The sequence below is a fragment of the Aquarana catesbeiana genome, linkage group LG04 (genome assembly GCF_042186555.1).
Source record: "Aquarana catesbeiana isolate 2022-GZ linkage group LG04, ASM4218655v1, whole genome shotgun sequence".
Taxonomy (NCBI): Eukaryota; Metazoa; Chordata; class Amphibia; order Anura; family Ranidae; genus Aquarana; species Aquarana catesbeiana.
Window position 1 is genome coordinate 675,476,537 of NC_133327.1, and position 18,854 is coordinate 675,495,390.

An 18,854-nucleotide genomic window follows, 5' to 3' on the forward strand; every position below is an offset into this window, starting at 1 on the left:
GGAATGTGGATGTGGATACCTTTGGGATGTGGATACCATTAGATGTGGATACCATTGGGATGTGGATGTGGATACCTTTGGGATGTGGATACCATTAGATGTGGATACCATTGGGATGTGGATACCATTAGAGTCAAGGAGAATACATCACCCATCATGTGATACATCTCCCACTCAACCAATCCTCTCTATGGAAACCTACCACATTCTCCAGACCTCCCTTTGTTTTCCAAGGTTCTGAGGAAGAGGGAATCCCTCAAAACGCGTCAGCCTAGCATTGAGCGTAGCCCTTGCATGGGCCCAATTAATTTTAATGACTAATTTTAAATGAATTTTTTGTAACCTAGTTTTTATGAATACGTAGTTATTTCTCCGTACCAATCCACCCTGTTTTGAATAAACTATATCAATTTGATCCATGTGTTAGATCACGTGCCTTTTTCTTCCCTCTCACTTCACATTCAGGTTTGCCCACCTCCAGCACTGACAGCTCCACATGCTCCATTGCTGCTTTATTCACGGCTGCCACCATTTTCTCCTCTGCTTCCTCTGGCTTTATGAATGATGTAACTCTGGAGCCTGAGTGCTGCAATTGCACCTGGCTTTTTCTGTGATGCTGCCTATGTGCAACATGTGCTTGTGCTGGGAGCGTGCACGGTAGCCGGTGTCATTAACACAGACTGTAAATAGCTGGTTGTTAAGGAGCGGGTGCCCACCGGCATCCTTAACAACCAGTAACTTTCATGGTTGTTACATGGTTAGGGAGCAGGTGGTCGCCACGTCCTTAACATCCAATGAGTCATCGGCGGTCAGTGGGATTCCCAGCTGACCACTGAATGTAAAAAATAGAATCGCCGGAAATTCAAAATTTAGGAAAAAAATGGCGTGGGGGTCCCCCCCAACCCATATCTGGCCCTTCGGGTCTGGTTTGGAATTTGAGAGGAACTCCACGCCAAAAAAATGGCATGGGGTCTCCCCAAAATCAATACCACACCCTTATTCGAGCAGGCAGGTCAGAAAAAGGGGGGGGAAGAATACCAGGCCGCATGCCCTCTACATAGGGGGGTGCTTTGGGGGTCTCCCCCAAATCACCTTATCCCCATGTTGAAGGGGAGAAGGACCTCTTCCCCACAAACCTGGCCAGTAGTTGTGGGGGTCTGGGTCTGGAAGGCCCTTTAACAATGGGGCCCCCATATCCAGGCCGCCCCCCCCCCCCATGTAAATGAGTATAGGAAACATAGTACCTCTACTCACTTACCAAAAAAAAAGTGTAGTTTAAAAAAAGACAGTAGGCAGTTTTTGACAAGTCCTTTATTAAAAAAAAAAAAATAGAAAAAATGTAGATCCATCGGCAATCATGGTGCCCACCGCCACCGCTGCCCCGAACGAAAAGAAAAAAGCCATCACCAGGTGGCATGATTGATGATGCATCAATACCAGGGAGAACATTTATTTTTTTTATTAAACTTTTTAGAACTTGTCAAAAACTGCCTACTGTCTTTTTTATGCTACACTTATTTTTTCTTTTGAGAATGAGTAGGGGTACTATGTGCCCCATACTCATTAGTATGTGGGGGGGGGCTGGGATCTGGGGGCCCCCTTGTCAAAGGGGGCTTTCAGATTCTGATAAGCCCCCTACTCACAGACCCACACAATTACTGGCCAGGGTTGTGGGGAAGAAGCCCTTGTTCCCATGAACATGGGGACAAAGTGCTTTAGGGGGGCAGAGTCCCCCCTGCCCCAAAGCACCCCCCCATGTTGAAGGTATGTTCTCTGGTTATGGTTCAGGGCGGGGGGGGGGTGCTTGCTTGCCCCCCCATTTCCTGAAGGTATGTTCTCTGGTTATGGTTTAGGGTGGGGGGGTGCTTGCTTGCCCCCCCCCCCCATTTCCTGACCTGCCAGGCTGCATGCTCAGATAAGGGTCTGGTATGGATTTTGGAGGGGACCCCACGCCTTTCTTTAAAAAAAAAATTAGTATGTGGGTTCCCTTCAAAATCCATCCCCAAAGGGCCTGGTATGGATTGGGGGAGGACCCCACACTGTTTTGTTTCTTAATTTTTCATGGCCGGAATTTTTTTTTTTTTTACATTGAGCTGTCAGAGGAGAACCCTGCTGACTCATCGGTTGTTAATGACGCGGCAGCCGCCCTCTACTTGACAACCATGTTGTTTACTGTTTGTTAAGGATGCCGGGGGCTGCCGGTTTCTTTAATATCGCATGCTGGGACCACTACTTATTTACTGCATGCATTTTATTTGTTTTTTCCTTTTGTGAATTGACTTTTACTCCTCTTTTATGCGGTATTGCAGTGTATGCGGCATTTACTGAGAGTTTTATGCTTTATGCGGTATGTTTAGGATGCAGTATTTGGGAAAACCCCTAAATACCGCATGTGACCTGCTTCTGTGAAGGGAGCCCATTATCGCTTTCAATTTGTTGGGTTAAGTCCGTGCCGGATCGGTAAATTTTTTTTATTATTTATATTTTAGTGATTTTAGCAGTTCTTGGCTTTACAACAATAGACTGAATCCAGGACAAAAGACGTATTCCGATCGTTATTTCTTGTAGTTTGACCCACACCACTTTTCCTTTTATCACCTTGTGCATGCAGACATGGAAATGCCTGCCGCCGACGTGCCTTTTTTTTAGGGGGGGGGACGGGAAGCTGAAATATTGTTAATGAATAAACCGTTTAATTTCTTTTAACACTTTTCCAACTCCCGGAGGACGCCCAGGGAATTGTTCAGCCTTCTCAAGCACCAGTTTATCTTGACTGCTTTATAACAGATGGCATGTGGCAAGATTAGCATGCCTGTCAGAGCCAAAGTTTCAAAACACGGCGTTTAATCCCGCCGGAATACAAACAGACTGTATGAATACTCATAATAAGAATTGGCGTCCCTTTGACTTCCAAATTAGATCAGTGTAGTTTAAAACCGTGTCAATTAAATACTTAGAGGGATGCACTGTGTCAGGTTTTCTTGTTCGCGAATTCAAAAGTGTCGCCGCTTCACGGGCAAAAGCCGATGTAGTGCAATAATGTGCACCAATTATTCGGTCTGAGTCTTTTGTAATGAAATTGTTAGGCTAAAATTTCTTCTGCATTGTGCAATTACAGCTCAGCTCTGTAGGCCCTACAGACATCGGATGGTGGGCAGGCGTGCCGGTGCAATCTGAACACTCAACAACGTGATGGGGGCATTTGGAGAACAGATGGGGTGTACTACTGGATATGCCCAGACTGCTTACCTTGCTTGGGAGGAGAAAGATAATATCAAGTAGCAAAATCCAGACCCAGCCTATGGATTCCTCTCAAGGAATTGGTTACCCAAGGGATATCTGGGGTTCAAGGCCACCATTAGAAATCATGGGGACCCATACAGCCTGTCTGCAGGGCCCTTTCCCTCGGTGTCTTCCCATTCACCCCCCCCCCCCGCCCCCCTTCTACCCACATTCTGCACCCCTACATTTACTGATGTCATGCAGATGGCTTTTGCCAAGTGGCGTTGGAGCTGGAACTTTGCAGGCGCCATAAAATAAGAGGTCAGCCAACCACAGCTGGTGGAACCTCTGGAGGAACCTCTGGAGGAACTCTGGTTGAGAATGTTAGATGGCCAGTTTTCTCGATTCTTCAGCCAGGACTAGCATATACTGGATAGACTAATGCCCCGTACACACGATCGGACTTTCCAACAACAAAACCGTGGATTTTTGTTCGAAGGGTGTTGGCTCCAACTTGTCTTGCATACACACAGTCACACAAATGTTGGGCAACAATTACGAGCGTAGTGACGTACAAGACGTACGGCGAGCCGATAAAAGGGAAGTTCAATAGTCATGCGCCACCCTTTGGGCTCCTTCTGCTAATGTTGTGTTTGTGAGCATTGATTCCGAGCATGTGTGGACTTTTGTGCGACGGACTTGTGTACACACAATCGGAAAGTCCAACCACAAACGTTTGTTGGCCGAAAATTTGAGAACCTGCTAGCGGAAAGTCTGACAACAAATCTCTGATGGAGCATACACACGGTCGGACTTACCGCCAACAAGCTCACATCCAACATTTCCCGTCGGAAAGTCTGATCGTTTTTACGGGGCATTGCTGTAATGCCCCGTACACACGGTCGGATTTTCCGATGGAAAATGTTCAATAGGAGCTTGTTGTCGGAAATTACAACCATGTGTGGGCTCCATCGGAGATTTTCCATCGAACATTTTCGTCACACAAAATTTGAGATCTGGATCTCAAATTTTCCGACAACAATATCCGTTGTCGTAAATTTCGAGCGCTTGTACACAACAATTCCGTCGCACAAAATCCCACGCATGCTCGGAATCAAGCAGAAGAGCCGCACTGGCTATTGAACTTCATTTTTCTCGGCTCGTCGTACGTGTTGTACGTCACCGCGTTCTTGACGTTCGGAATTTCCGACAAGATTTGTGCCACCGTGTGTACGCAAGCCAAGTTTGAGCCAACATCCGTCGGGGAAAAAAATCCATGGATTTTGTTGTCGGAATGTCCGATTGTGTGTACGGGGCATAACTGTGGTTTTAACCAGTTGTATTCAACTTTTTTTTTAAGCTAACCATTTGTATATGGAAAGTAAAGATTTGTTTATTTTTTAAGCCTATTTGGTATGTGTATTTATTAGACCCTGCAAGGTACATGTAAAGCCCCACCCTGTTTTTGTTCTTATTCGATCTGGTTGAGAAGGGCTGTTCCATTTCAGACATTTCAATATAAGACATTTGCATTGACTTTGTACTTTTTGTTCAGTCCATTCCCAAAACCTTCCGTGACCTCGGACTGATTGTGTTAAAAGTAATTTTGTGTGGTTGCTGATTGGGTTCTCCATTTCGTTTTAGGTCTAATCACTTGTCTGCTAGAAAGTTCACTGATTGCGAGCTTCTCCGGTTTGGTGAGTAATCTAATTATCTTAAAATATATATTGGGCAGTAATTGCAGTGTTTATGAATTATATACGTATGCATGTAATATAGGTTTATACATTTTTTTAGTGTGAGTTACCTTTATGTATCAACGCTATTATTGCATGTAATGTACTGCATATGACGTTGGTATACAGAGTACAGTGTATACACTATATTACCAAAAGTATTGGGACGGCTGCCTTTACACGCACATAAACTTTAATGGCATCCCAGTCTTAGTCCAAAGGGTTGAATATTGAGTTGGCCCACCCTTTGCAGCTATAACAGCTTCAACTCTGGGAAAGCTGTCCACAGGGTTTAGGAGTGTGTCTATGGGAATGTTTGACCATTCTTCCAGAAGCGCATTTGTGAGGTCAGGCACTGATGTTGGACGAAAAGACCTGGCTAACAGTCTCCGTTCTAATTCATCCCAAAGATGTTCTGTCGGGTTGAGGTCAGGACTCTGTGCAGGCCAGTCAAGTTTCTCCACCCCAAGCTCCCTCATCCATATCTTTATGGACCTTGCTTTGTGCGCTGGTTCAAATCATTTGGTGCAAGGTACATAAAGACATTGAGAATTAAGAGATTTCCTTGAGGACCCCCAGGTCACCAGAACTAGTGTCCCCATTGGAAGATTTCCCCTCTATTACTTTTCTGGGGACAAATCAGATCATGGCAAAAGCAAATAAGGAACATTTTTAAAAACAGCATTAAACTCAAAAACAAAAATTTACCATCAATCCTTAGATCCTTAAATGTGATGACTGCATTAGTTTTCCTTTTTTAGGATCTCTTTCACCTGGTGATCCAGCCAGTAAATTTGTTATTTTTCAACTTCTTATTACAGACCAAGCTGTCCAGTAAAAAAATTGGCAGTTAGAGGGTTGAGACAAATTATTTACCACTGACAGGAGTGCTTACAATGGTCAGCTTTTATTCTTTTAAGTAAAACTTATACTCAAATGAAAAAAAAAATTGTTGCTGTAACTGCTTACATAGTATTAGCTGGGAGTTCAACTTTAAAGTGGTTGTAAAGTCTCATGGTTCTTCACCTTAATGCATTCTATGCATTAAGGTGAAAAACCTTCTGTGCTTCAGCTGCCCCCAGAGCCCCCCCCCTTTTCTTCGCTGGAACCCGATCGTTCCAATCACGAGCACGAGCTTTGGGTTTAATACTGATTTAAATTTGAGCTAAACTGTGAAAAAAATAGCAAGCAGACAGGCTCTTTATTGGAGAAGAGAAGTGTAATGTTTCTTGAGCAATAAAACAAACCTAACTGCATGTTGTAAGACTTCTTCAGAATGTAAACTGAGTTGCGCATGTGCAGTTCAGTGTACATTCTTAGCAAATCTTGATGGTGGAGGAATCCTCATGTGCACGCGTGGGAGGTACGTCATTGCAACCTAGCCAATCAAGATGACTGAAGATACCTGAACCCAGAAGACCAGGTGCAGATGCTGAACCCAGAAGAAGATGGTTTGAGATGCCAAACTCAGAAGAAGATGGGTGGAGATCCCAGGACTAGAAGAAGACCAGGTGAAGATGCCGAACCCAGAAAGAGATGGTTTGAGATGCCAAACTCAGAAGAAGATGGGTGGAGATCCCGGAACTAGAAGAAGACCAGGTGAAGATGCCGAACCCAGAGAGAGATGTCTGAAAATGCTGAACCCAGAATAGGATGGCTGAAGATCCAGAATCCAGAAGAAAACCAGATGAAGATGCTAAACCCGGGAAGAAGATGGCTAAAGATGCGGAACCCAAAGAAGACGGCTGAATATTCCAAACCCAGAAGAAAACTAGGTGAAGATCCTGAACCCAGAAGAAGATCAGGTAAAGATGCCAAACCCAGAAGAAGATGGCTAAAGATGCCAAACCCAGAAGAAGACCAGGTTAAGATGCCAAACCCAGAAGAAGATAGCTGAAGATTCTGAACCCAGAAGAAGACCAGGTGAAGATGCCAAACCCAGAAGAGGATGGCTGAAGGTCCCGAACCCAGAAAAAGCACAGGTGAGGACAGCGAACCCAGAAGATGATGTCTGAAAATGCCGAACCAAGAAAAAGACCACCACACTTCATATTTGGTATGATGGAAGCCCCCCTTCTTGCTTTAACCAAGAAAAAGATGTGTGAAAATGCCAAACCCAGAAGAAGATGGCTGAAGATCTCGAACCCAGAAGACCAGGTAAAGATGTCGGTGAGGGAGCGAAGGAGTCAAGTTTAGTTTTAGTTTAAATTTGATGTATATTACTGTAGTCCCTTATTTCAATTTTTATTCTCTATCAGTAATTTGCATTGACCTTTCATGATTGCAAATAGGATGATAATGAAGCACTTTAAGGAGTTGTTTATATACATTTCCTCTTTCAATACATATTTCACCATTATAATGAAGACTTTATTACATAAACTCTATAGATAAAAGAGTCATACCAGGGACAACATGTATCTGTTTATCTCTGCTGTCTTCCCACCACTCATGGAGTCATCGGAACAAAATTTCTATGTATTTTGTATAGTCAACCACCATACATTAGAACATTCTGTGAATAGGTGTCTGGATACAAAGCGTTTTTATATAGAATCAAGTGGCAGTGTCTTTGCTTGATGTGTCGCATGTCTGTGAACCTGTTAATTAGAAGCTTAACACCCTCGAAAAAGAACACTGGCTGTTGTCTTGCTCTCTTCAAAGAACTTCTGTAGGATTGCGTCAAACTACGTCTGTTCACAAAGTCAAAAAAAGAGCTAAGGTTTCTTTTATGTTCTTTGAAGTACACATATAGACATATAGTGTAGCGCTAAAATGAAATACAACAAAAAACTGTGATAATCAATATGTGTAACATTTTAACAAAATAAGTGAACTAACAAAGAGTCCAATGTTCACAGAATGTGAACTAAAAGTGAATGGAAAAATCAAAAATCATGTCCATCTCATGCACAATGGCGAATCCTCAATTAAACAAAGACAGCACAAACAATATGAAACTAGCTGTGAAGTTGTGGATGTGAAGAAATCCTCAGACAAAAGGAATAAGGATGGGTACTCTTACCGGATATGGTGGACCCACTTACCAACGGTAGTGGATCAAAACAGGATGGTTCCACTCCTCATCCGTGGTGGTCCAACCGAACTTCCTGGATCCTTATAACTCTCCAACACAATATGATACTTCCACCCTATGGGGGAGCCGTCTGGAGGTGGATGATGTAAAAATGGACTCAACTGAACCGGGATAAAAATAAGAAAAAAAAGGGAGAAACTCCATATAGCGTAGGTCAAAAAAACACGGACAGGTATTTATTTAAAATGACAGTACATCAAAAATGAATAAGTACAAATACTGGTGATTACAAGTAAAAATAAGTATAAAAGTATAAAAAGCAATGTGGGCTTGCTCCCCACATTGCTTTTTATACACAGCAGAAGTCGATCTGCGGGGGCCGGGCACTGGATGTCTGCCGCCACCCGCTAACCATCGGTAAAATAGACAGAATGGAGATCCCCCCCCGCTCCTGTGTCACCGCTTTTCAATGACAGCAGCGGAAGCCAATGCTGTCGATCTGTCTAATGAAGAGGGAGACAGCGGCTGGAGCCGTAGCTATCATGCACGTCGCTGGATCGGATTGGGCTTAGGTGAGAAAAGGGGGGGTCTGGGGGGTGCTGCAGCACAAAACATAGAATGCATTAAGGTAAAAAAAAACCTTAAGGCTTTAGTACCACTTTAATACTAAGGGCACTTTCACACTGGGGCGTTGGAGGCTTCGGCGGTAAAGCGGCGCTTTACTGTCGTTTTAGCAGTGATTTTCGACAGCTAGCAAGGCGCTTTTAACCCCTGCTAATGGCTGAAAAAGGGTTAAAAGTGCCCGCAAAGCTGCGCTTTGCTGGCACTGCCCATTGATTTCTATGGGCAGGGGCGCTTTAGGAGGCGTGTATACACCACTCCTAAAGCGCCTCAATGATGCGGCTTGCAGGACTTTTTTTAACGTCCCACAAGCGCACCGCTCCAGTGTGAAAGCCCTCAGGCTTTCACACTGGAGTGACAGGAGAGGCGCTTTACAGGTGCTTTGTAGGCGCTGTTTTTAGCGCTATAGCGCCTGTAAAGCGCCTTAGTGTGAAAGTAGCTTAAATGTAATGAATGCGACTTGCCTTTAACCACTTGCTGACCCAGCCTATTTCCGACATTTGTTGCTTACAAGTTAAAATTTGTATTTTTTGCTGGAAAATGACTTAGAACTCCCAAATATTATATATTTTTTTTATCAGAGACCCTAGAGAATAAAATGGCGGTCATTGCAATATCTTATGTCATACTGTATTTGCACAGCGGTCTTTTCAAATGCAATTTTTTTGCAATACACCTTAATCAATAATAAAAAAAAAAAACACTAAAGTTAGCCCAATGTTTTTGTATAATGTGAAAGAGGATGTTACGCTGAGTAAATAGATACCTAACATGTCATGTATTAAAGTTGCGCATGCTCTTGGAATGGCGACAAACTATGGTGCCTAAAAAATCTCCATAGGCGACGCTTTCGTTTTTTTTTTTTTTTTTACAGGTTACCAGGTTTAGAGTTACAGAGGAGTTTGTGTGCTAGAATTTTTGCTTTTGCTCTAACGATTGCGACAATACCTCACATGTGGTACCTTACATATGCCGGCGTGACTTACGAATGCGCTCAGTTCTGTGTGCAAGCACGGAGGGATGGGGCACTTTAAAAAAAAAAAAATTCTTATTTATTTTACTTTTTATTTTTTATTTTTACACTGTCCTGCGCTTTCAATTTCTTTTTTTTTTTACTTATTTATTTTACTTTTTATTTTTTATTTTTACACTGTCCCGCGCTTTCAATTTCTTTTTTTTTTTTACTTATTTATTTTACTTTTTATTTTTACACTGTCCCGCGCTTTCAATTTCTTTTTTTTTTTACTTATTTATTTTACTTTTTATTTTTACACTGTCCCGCGCTTTCAATTTCTTTTTTTTTTACTTATTTATTTTACTTTTTATTTTTTATTTTTACACTGTCCCGCGCTTTCAATTTTTTTTTCTCATTTATTTTACTTTTTAGTTTTTATTTTTACACTGTCTCTTTATTTTTTTTTTTTTTTTTGATCACTTTTATTCCTATTACAAGGAATGTAAACATCCCTTGTAATAGAAATAGGCATGACAGGTCCTCTTTATTGAGAGGTCTAGGGTCATAAAGACCTGGTGGTAAGCATGACAGGTCCTCTTTATTGAGAGGTCTAGGGTCATAAAGACCTCGTGGTAAGCATGACAGGTCCTCTTTATTGAGAGGTCTAGGGTCATAAAGACCTGGTGGTAAGCATGACAGGTCCTCTTTATTGAGAGGTCTAGGGTCATAAAGACCTGGTGGTAAGCATGACAGGTCCTCTTTATTGAGAGGTCTAGGGTCATAAAGACCTGGTGGTAAGCATGACAGGTCCTCTTTATTGAGAGGTCTAGGGTCATAAAGACCTCAGATCTCTAATTTACCCGTTTTTGACACTTTGACTAAAAAAAAACAAAAAACATTTCTTTAAAACTGAGAACCGTAAGTGATGTCGGAGGTCGCTCCAGTCCTCCAATGGCATAGAGCCGAGTGGGGTGGGGGGGTGGGGGCGGGCTATCTTGACCTCACTTGACTTACCGCCTAGCCATCAGCCACGTGGGATCAGTTGCAGGCTTACCGATGGCTCCGGTAAGCTCGGAAACGACTGGGAAGTGGCAGGAGGGGGGGGGGCACCTCTCCCGTCGCCTATAAAAGTTAACTTGCGGATGACTATTATTGGACTGCCTAAGGGAAAAAACAATACTGGGGGTTAAGGTGGCATCTAGCTGCAGCCATAACCCCGGTATTTAATGTCAAAATCATGACGTACATTCCCAGTTAGGCGCTCAGCAAGTAAAATTACTAACCTATCGAAAGCAAAGGGCCTTATGTAGAAATTTGGTGCAAAGTGCCATCCGGATGTGGCATTCATCAGGTGATCTTGTAATTATGATTAATAAGGTGATCCCTTACTTTTTTTATGAATGTTTCGGGAAATATCAGATTTAAGTTCTTTCCTGTTCAATAAAGAAAAGCTTTAAACTGAAAAATCTATATAAAAGAAAAAAAAAAAAAACAACCTGCTAGTCTTTTCTTTAACAATGAACTCCGGAAACTCATGTAAAAACTGTTCGTTTTAATTCATCTCGCAATGCTATTATTAGTGGAGGACATAATTAATTTAGCTACAATTTAAAGGTTATTACATTCCCGGTGACAGTGATGGTAATGAGAGTAGACACGGAGCAGTGTAGGTTATCCTCCATGTAGATGAATTCTCCTTCACTGACTGCTGATTATCCTGACTTATGCAGCAATGTCCTCCAGCATGCTCTATAGCCGGGGTATTGAATTCAAATTCACGGAGGTCCGATTCGTAAAAAATGTTCTTCCAGCCGAGGTCCGCATGAATCGCTCGTCTGTGCGATGACTCACGTCACAACCCCCTCCTCTGAAATCACAATCTCGTTTTTATATCAATCTCCTTATTCCCCCTTTACATCACAGTTTTCGCTTGACAGTGGGGTCCCCTGCCCCCCTTCACATCGCCTGCCACCATCGCTTGGTGGCAGGCGATGGTGGCAAATGACAAGTGCCATCTGGTGGCAGGCGATGGTGGCAAGTGACAAGCTGCATCTGGTGGCAGGCGATGGTGGCAAGTGACAAGTGGCATCTGGTGGCAGGCGATGGTGACAAGTGGCATCTGGTGACAGGCGATGGTGGCAAGTGACAAGCTGCATCTGGTTGCAGGCGATGGTGGCAAGAGACAAGCTGCATCTGGTGGCAGGCGATGGTGGCAGGTGACAAGCTGCATCTGGTGGCAGGCGATGGTGGCAAGTGACAAGCTGCGTCTGGTGGCAGGCGATGGTGGCATGTGACATGCTGCATCTGGGGGGCAGGTGACAGTGATGTACAGTATATCGGCACCTAATATCGGCTATCGGCCTGAAAAGCGGCCAAAAAAATTGGTATCGGACCTGACAAAACGATGTCGATCGACCCCTACTATTATTGCTGGAGGGGTCTATCATTGCTGGGTAGAGTCTATTGTTTCTGGGGGATCCTATATTGCGGAGAAGGATCTACTGTTGAGAGAGGGGTCTGTTGATGTCACCTGCTATGAGATCTATTGTTGCTGGGACGGTATTTTGTTGCGGGGGGGGATCTATTATTGCTGGAGGAGTCTATTGTTGCTGGCTGCCGGAGATTCATTTTACTGCTTTTACTGTTATCATTAACGAATTCCATACAAATGACTCGGCACCATAAATGATATTTGGTTTTGTAGTTTCTAAAAGGGGCGGCACTAGGTGGGTAGGGGGCTAAACCAAGGGGCAGGGCTCGGAGCTGGGTAGGGGACAGGGACAAGGGGTGGCCCGAAAGGGGGGGAGCACCTGCACCATTCTCTGAAAAAAAAAAAAGCCTTGTATATATTAGAGCTGCACAATTAATCATTAAAGAATCGAGATCGGGATTCTACCCCCCCCTCACGATCTTTAAACAGCATTTCCTCGATTCAGTGCAGAGAGTTCTCAGGTCACTGCTGACAGCTGTCAAAAAAAAACAAAAAAAAACAGACTGCCTGCCAAGTTTATCACAACATCTCTTAGGCAGAGATAAAGAGAAACATTCTAACAAGTAGTTCTTTTAGATCAAAGGGATGAACTGATCTGTAAATGAGTTCAGTTAAACCATTTAAAGACTAAACCTTTTTTACTGACATTTGTTGCTTACAAGTTAAAATTAGTATTTTTTGATAGAAAATTTACTTAGAACCCCCAAACATATATATATATATATATATATATATATATATATATATATATATATTAGCAGAGACCCTAGAGAATAAAATGACGGTTGTTGCAATATTTTATGTCTCACTTTATTTGCGCAGCGGTCTTTCAAACGCAATTTCTTTTGGAAAAATTACACTTTAGTGAATAAAGAAAACTAAACAGTAAAGTTAGCCCAATTTTTTTGTATAATGTGAAAGGTGATGTTACGCAGCGAGAATCGTGATCTTTATTCAAAGCAAAAAAATCGTGATTCTCATTTTAGCCAGAATCCTGCAGATCTAATGTGTATGTATATATATATATTAAATAGCACTCCGTTGAATGTGTGTAAAAAGGTGGTGGTGTAGTTTATAAATCTGCGGCAGTGTTGGGCTATACATCATCGTATTTTTGTATCTAAGGAGATGTCACTTTGTTTGCATTTCTCTCCCGCTCTAATCTTGCCGTATTCCGTGTTTCTGTTATATGAGAATATAACTGTCCTATAGAAGCGGTTTTTGCAGCTGAAGGCGCAGAGGGAGGAAAAGGTGAAAAACAAATCTTTTTGACTTTTAAACCAAAAATATTGTATTTTATTAGGATTTGCAGACAGGCTGCATTAGTAGGACTTATATATATCAAAGCTGTTGAAACAAGAACTGTCTGTGTTGCACACATCCATCTCCACCATCATCTCATTACTGTAATGATCGGACTATTGAACTGAGTGCATTGGGATACCCAGACAATTACAGTTTCCACCTCTCAGATCAATGCTTCCTTTTGTAAAGTCTTCAGACTCTTTTTTTTTATATGACGGTTTTACAATGGTTGGTAATTTGGTTGTTAATATCAGTATTATTACTTCCTCGTCAAGCAGAGTTTGACCCACAGGCAAAGCAATTTCTTTATTATTACCATTTTCAGCTTGTATGCCTTTGGATATATAGCACATTGCACTGATGGATTGCCTGCATTATTTATTTGGGTCATCCGGGGTGCCGGCCTCGACCCTCTAGGACGTTGCTTGAGTTCCTAGCGGAGTGCGACTCCTCCTCGCCAACTGCTGCTCTAATATGTGAGACGCTGTAATGAGCTCTTCTTCCCGTCCTCTCTCAGTAGAACCTTTTTGGGGTGGTTTTGCTCTTTAAGGTTAAGTTTTGGGCATGTAGAGTATTTGACACATCTGTACACATGTAGCACCTTGCTCCAGTACTCTTTATTGGAAAATATTGTTTTAAATATCTTTATTTGTCCTGTGAATTTGCAGCCGCTGGACATCCTGGATTTGCACCATGGCTACCTCAAGGGCTTGTTTACAGCTGCTTCAAAACAAGGCTTTGGACACACTTTGTTAAAACTCTCTGGACGCCAGTCATAGGCCCTGTCACTAAATAAAATGGTTAGCTTACAGTCCTGTTTACACCTTACTTTTGCTTTGCTTTGGCTTTGCTTCAAAAATTATACCCCATGTAGCTTTAGTTGTGCTATAAAGCATCTTCAAAGCCTCCATAGAAGTCTACGGCAAAGCTCGCTTGGAGCCCCACTGAAGCCCCACCGAAGCCTTCAATGAGGCTTTGGTGGGGCTTTGGTGGGGCTTCAGTGAGGCTTCGGTGGGGCTTCGGCGGGGCTTCAAGCGCGCTTTGCCGTAGACTTCTATGGAGGATTTGAAGATTCTTTGAAGCACCACTAAAGCTACATGGGGTATAATTTTTGAAGAGAAGCCAAAGCAAAGCAAACCAAAAGCAAGATGCAAGAAGTCAACCATTTTATTTAGTGACAGGGGCTTTGACTAGCGTTCAGAGAGCTTTAACAAAGCCTGTCCAAAGCCTTGTTTTGAAGCAAGTGTAAACTAGCCGTTAAGGTGTTTTTGAAGCCGAAGCAAGTGTAAATGATCCCTAAGGGCTATTGAACACTTGCTTCAAAACATGGCTTTGGACACGCTTTGGTAAAGCTCTCTGAATGCCAGACAAAGCCCCTGTCACTAAATAAAATGGTTAGCTTACAGTCCTGTTTACACCTTGCTTTTGCTTGGTGCTTCGATGAGGCTTCGGTGGAGCTTCAATGGACTTCGGTGAGGCTTTGGTGAGGCTTTGGCCGGGCTTTGTTGGGGCTTCAGTGAGGCTTTGTGGGGTTTCTCATGCCTTTTTATGAGGTGGCCTGCCCCCTGCCAGCCGTTTACTGGGGATTGGCTGAGGTTCTCATAAATATTCCAAGCAGCTCCTCCTAGCCTCCACCCACTATGTCCAGAAAATGGGGGGGAGGCACCAGAGGGGATGCTAAGATGAGTCATCTAGCCCTCAGTCACGGAACTCTGACCCAGATTCACAGCACAGTCTTAGCCCTGAGCTAAAATAAATTTATCTACACTAACAATCTACCATAACAAACCTATACTACCAACTAGCACACACTAGAGGGTGCTACAGAGGTCACCATGGATAGTTTGCTTTGGCACTTGGGGAGGGACTATGGGCTTGTTTACAGTTGTTGCCTTCACTGCCGGCCCTCTGAAAAGCGTTCTATGGTTTCAGAGGCTTTGCCAAGTGTCCTGGAGGCAATATGTCACATCTTGGATGCTTCTGTTAGCCTTTAAAAGCCCACAGCATCTACATTACACACAGTTGCAGGGTGGTTGCAGCTCAGTTCTGTTCACTTGAATAGGCTGTGTTTGACACTGAGGTATCATTTTTGCCCCACACGGCTATGGTTGTGTAATATGGCCATGGCCAGTGGCCTATGTCATAGTGCTGCGCTCTGCAACAGTGTGAAAAGGGTTTTTATGTCAAACAGGGTTCTCATTCAGGTAGGTTGAGGGATTCCAGGGTACTTGTCTCCTACCAAGGAAACTGGATTTTCATTTTCGTTAGAGGTTGGAAAAATCCAGGTGGGGACCCGGAGTCTGGAGGCTTTGTAGAGACATGGAAAGGATGAAGTCTCCAATCCTGAGTCCAGGACACTGTTTGTCCAGGTGTGTGCAGGGCATTTATTAGAGAGGTGACAAGGGTTCAGAGCTCCACTCTGGACAGCGGAGGTCTCACTCAGCCCAAGAGCCAGGAGGGCTCCACCTAGGAGATAGGTAGGAGCTGCTAGGTTTATGCATAAAGCGTGTGTGCTGTGGCAGAAAGGCTGCCCTACACAACAAATGGGTGTAGTCAACAGTTCGATACAACATGCTTACTGCACCACCAAAAAAAAGTAAAAAATTCATTAGCAGCTTAGTTGATTCTAATGCAAGGATAAGCAACCTCGGCACTCCAGCTGTTTTGAAACTACAAGTCCCATAATGGCTCTGGTAGTCATGCCTGTGGCTGTCAGAGCACTTCAATTCCTCCTGGGGCTAGTAGTTCCGCAACTGTTGGAGTGCCGAGGTTGTCTACCCCTGTTCTAAGGTATAATGGCCCAGTTCAGTGGTGTAGTGGTAAAACCTAGCTTGGTACTTGGAGTCTGGAGGCTTTGTAGAGACATGAGAGGGATGAAGCCTCAAATCGTGGGTCCAGGTCACTGATGGTCCAGGTGTGTTCAGGGCTTTTATTATAGAGGTGACTAGGGTTTAGGGCTCTACTCTAGCAAACAGAGTAAAGCAAGCTCTAGCAAACTCTACTATAGCAACCAGGGGAGGTCTCAGCCCAGGAATCAGGAGAGCTCCATCTAGTGCCTCCTGGGACTTGTAGTTCCAGAACAGTTGGATTGTCGAGGTTGCCTATCCCTGTTCTAAGGTGTAGTGGCCCAGAGCAGCCAATCAGGTTCCAGCTATGATTTTTCCACTGTGGGCTAGAAGATTGAGCAAGGCATCTGATTGGTTATTAGGGGCGACCTGGACTTTTTTTCGTTCTTAGTTCCTCTACACATCAGCCTTGTCATTGGTCCCAAAATCAAATCTTCTCCAAGAGCAATAAAGGAGCCCATAGAAAATTGCCTTCTATTTTTATGCAGCATAAACTTTAATTTACTCGCTTCATATTGCTTTTAATGTGCTAGTGTTTTCTTTTTTGAATGCCAGCTGTGAACTCTAATTAAATTTAGATTACAGAATCTTCTTTAACTATTTAAGGGATTATCTGGAAGTCGGAAATAATCTCTGGATTTCTCAGGCACCTAAAAGGTATTGACTTGGATTTCATTTTAATAAAAAGCAATGAAACCCAAAGTGTATTGGCAGATTACGTGGATGTTCTTTGTGCCGTATTCCGGGAGCAGGAATGACCTCGGCATGGGAAGTTTATAGAGAACTTCCATGTAGAGAGGGCCTAGCAGGATGAATCCCTCATATACTGACATTGTCCAGACCCCGGGACAAGGTATTCCTATTGTGTACATACATTTCTTCTCTTTACTTAACCTGTCAGTGATATGAACAGCATAGGGTATACACCATTTATTATAGATATAATATATGGTAAAATATGGGGGGTTTAGGGTATATATATATATATATATATATATATATATATATATATATATATATATACATATATAATAGAGAACATAATTTCATATATATATATAGAGATATATCTATCTCTATATATATATCTCTATATATATAGATAGATATATCTATATATATCTCTATATATTATATAGAGATATATATCTATCTATATATATATATATATATATATATATATATATATATATATATAGATATAGATATCCTATACTGTATATATTATAGGGTATAATATAGGATATAATATAGAGTATAACATAATGTATAGTTGAGGGAATATTATGGGCTATAATAGATTGTATAATATATATATATATATATATATATATATATATATATATATATATATATATATATATATATATATATACACAGTGCCTTGCAAATGTATTCACCCCCCTTTGCATTTTTCGTGTTTTGTTGCCTCGCAACCTGGAATTAACATGGATTGTTTGAGGATTTGCATCATTTAATTTACAGAACATGCCCACAACTTGGAAGATGTTTTTTTTTGTTGTTGTTATGAAGCAAACAACAAATAGGACAAAATAACAGAAAAAAGTCAATGTGCATAACTATTCACCCCCCTAAAGTCAATACTTTGTAGAGCCACCTTTTGCGGCTATCACAGCTCCAAGTCACTTTGGATAAGTCTCTATGAGCTTGCCACATCTTACCACTGGGATTTTACCCATTCCTCCTTGCAAAACTGCTCCAGCTCCTTCAAGTTGGATGGTTTGCGCTTGTGAACAGCAATCTTTAAGTCTGACCACAGATTTTCTATTGGATTGAGGTCTGGGCTTTGACTAGGCCATTCCAACACATTTACATGTTGACCCTTAAACCACTCAAGTGTTGCTTTAGCAGTGTGTTTGGGGTCATTGTCCTGCTGGAAGGTGAACCTCCGTCCTAGCCTCAAATCACACACAGAGTGCTACAGGTTTTGCTCAAGAATATCCCTGTATTTAGCACCATCCATCTTTCCCTCAACTCTGACCAGTTTCCCAGTCCCCACTGCTGAAAAACATCCCCACAGCATGATGCTGCTACCACCATGTTTCACAGTGTGGATGGTGTTCTTTGGGTGATGTGATGTGTTGGGTTTGCGCCAGACATAGCGTTTTCTGTGATGGCCAAAAAGTTCAATTTTAGTCTCATCGGACCAGAGCACCTTCCCCCATATATTTTGGGAGTCTCCCACATGTCTTTTCACAAACTCAAAACGTGCCATTTTGTGTTTTTTTTTGCTGAAAGTAATGTCTTTCTTCTGGCCACTCTGCCATAAAGCCCAACACTATGGAGCATACGGCTTATTGTCGTCCTATGTACAGATACTCCAGTCTTTGCTGTGGAACTCTGCAGCTCCTCCAGGGTTACCTTAGGTCTCTGTGCTGCCTCTCTGATTAATGCCCTCCTTGCCCGGTCCGTGAGTTTTGGTGTGCGGACGTCTCTTGGCAGGTTTGCTGTTGTGCCATGTTCTTTCCATTTGGTCATGATAGATTTGATGGTGCTCCTAGGGATCATCAAAGATTTGGATATTTTTTTATAACCCAACCCTGACTTGTACTTCTCAACAACATTGTCCCTTACTTGTTTGGAGAGTTCCTTGGTCTTCATGGCAGTGTTTGGTTAGTGG

The 18,854-nt window shown here is 42.6% G+C and overlaps 1 protein-coding gene across 6 annotated transcripts in view; it reads left to right on the plus strand.

Annotated features, from left to right (window-relative positions):
* The window catches only part of PLCB4 (phospholipase C beta 4), a 535,803-nt gene that overhangs the window by 253,574 nt on the left and 263,375 nt on the right, over nucleotides 1-18,854 (plus strand). For all 6 annotated transcript variants that reach the window (XM_073628632.1, XM_073628629.1, XM_073628631.1 and 3 more), the window contains one exon: nucleotides 4,867-4,919. The gene's annotated coding sequence lies outside the window, so the exon portion shown is untranslated. The remainder of the gene's footprint in view (nucleotides 1-4,866; nucleotides 4,920-18,854) is intronic.